We start from the raw sequence: 2323 nt of genomic DNA, 5'->3' as shown, positions 1-2323 counted from the left end.
TTGGAATCCTGGCGTCAAGATGGCGAGCTCGCGGAACGAGCGCCACAGGTCCCGCCCCCCCGACGGATACCCGCGCCCTTATCTACCCCTATTTAGCTACGTATATAAGCCTTATTGTATCTACTGTGTACGGCACGCGTTTGCACCGGCCAAACGCGAATCCCATTTGTGCCCGCTTGCCCTCGAACTTCTACACCTTGGCGTCAGCAAATTCGTCGGGAGAAGTTTCTGCTTCGGCATCGAATATTCGTAGACATGCTGAAGGGATATACAATCAGGCATCCTCCGGATTTGTTTGCAGTGAGTCGCCCAACCCGTCGCTGGTCCACCGGAGAGAGGCATGGATTGCTGAGGGGCTGTCGACTGTATAGCGACTCCCGATCAAATAGGCGCAAGACAATTTTGGTCGGTGTGAGCTTCAGGACTATGTAAGCACCTCCGTCAGTTACCTCTAGTGCTGGTTATCCATGCGGACGGTGCTCGAAAGGCTTCGAGATCTCGAGGCAGGGCACTAAAATCCGCTGCCTCAATGCACCGCATTGAGGTCATCACGGTCGTCCCCATGCACCTGTATGTTCTGCATCCCTGAATATTGCCCCTTTCTGATGATGATACGTCGTATTTACCTTGCCTGTCTCCGACCGTATCACCTATACCGCTTTCATTGCCTCGCCTACGTTGCGAATCGCCCCACTTTGCTTGTCTGCATGCACCTTGCCTGATTGTCTGCTTGCACCTTGCCTACTTCAATCTCCTCTGTTTCATAGCGAAGAACCTCACTTTCCCTATGGACCTGAATTCGATCGATCACGATCGCTCTCTCAAGGCGAAGGCAGGTCAGCCAGATGCTCCAGACGATGAACGAGGGTAGACGAACCTGCGTTAGGACCCAGTGACTGGTACGCCTGAAGCTCGGTGGATTCCCTGGTATTGGGTGCAAAGCAGAGCGTATGAACTTCTTTCCCTCGAAGCGGCGCTGATCCCCGTCTCGTCAGTGTATTCCTACGTGGAGGGGCTTTTCTCCCAATACTTCAAATCTGCAACGCCCCGTCAACCCCTGGCCGAACACCTACCCTTCCCCATTAGCTATAGCTCGACTGTACTGACTGGACGAGCAGCATGTGCCTCTCCGCCGGGAACTCGCTCAAACCCAGGCCACCGTCTAGCTTGACTTAGAGCGTAAGGACAAGCAGGGCAATGCGGGTGCACACAAATCATACGCCAGGCCGAGATCAATCAGTCCTCGAGGCAAGCGTCGCCAAAGAGACTAGTCACACTCAAGTCGCCGAGAGCCGGCAAGAGGAGCTCTCGACCTCCGTTCGCAGGTCTCCAAAATCTCTACAAGCCTCGCCGGAACTCAAGTCGTAGGGTCGCCGTTCAGACTGAGAGAAAGCTGAGTCTTGAGTTCAGGCCCGTGATTCGTGAGCACAAGGTACTGCTCGGTCTGGTCATCAGGCACCGTCTGACCGTCAGCAAGCTAGTCGCGCTCACTTTCTGTGCTCGTTTGAGTCGTAGCTCGAATTCCTCCGCTCTCATGCGATGGGCGTCGACGATCAGCTTACAGGTGTTCAAAAGGCCAAGGTGGTTTGTGATCGCATACCTTCATCTCGTAACGAGATCAGACTTTCCTCGCGTATCCAGAGTCTGGAATGTTAGCCTGTCGGCGCACGCTCTCAATATGCGGATTCGAAGACGCTGTTTTCCACTTCGACCGTGATCGGCTTGTTCTTAACCTTTGGTTCGAGACTCAGGGAGCGACCAAGTAGACGAAGCTCGAGGAGACCGCATCGAAGTGTAAATCGGACGCAAACCTTCTGGACGTGAAGGTACACGAGTAGGCCAAACAGCTCGAGGCGAAGTAGGATCAGACCATCGTCGGACACGTCCACATCCTGAGATAGGTGAAGCCACGGTAAGTCGTATAATATCCTTGACGGTACGTGCAGTGTCCCTCTCTCCCTAGGGGTCGCTAAGGACGCTTGGTTGTACTCGTGGTCGTGGAAAGTATTCGAACGCCCGTGTTTAGGCGCCCATTGACCGCTCCTCCTCTTGGTCCTGTAAGTAGTATAAGTAGACATATCTCTACCGTAATTGAGGTATATATTGCTGTTATTGTCAGGAACGTGTGCACACCATGTGATAGGAATATGATCTCTATCTTGAGCCAAACTAGGCTCAACAAATCTCAGCGTGCTCAGTGAGCATGAGCAGAACATTTGCTATTCTTAGGTGCTGGGAATTGATCAGCATACCTCCATATTCTTGCACATATATCTAGCCATAGAGGAGGGTTTATATCATTAGTGATTGCTAGCTTTTGACC

The sequence above is a fragment of the Dichomitus squalens genome (assembly GCF_000275845.1).
Source record: "Dichomitus squalens LYAD-421 SS1 unplaced genomic scaffold DICSQscaffold_13, whole genome shotgun sequence".
NCBI classification, from domain to species: Eukaryota; Fungi; Basidiomycota; class Agaricomycetes; order Polyporales; family Polyporaceae; genus Dichomitus; species Dichomitus squalens.
This window is presented reverse-complemented; position numbering follows the sequence as displayed.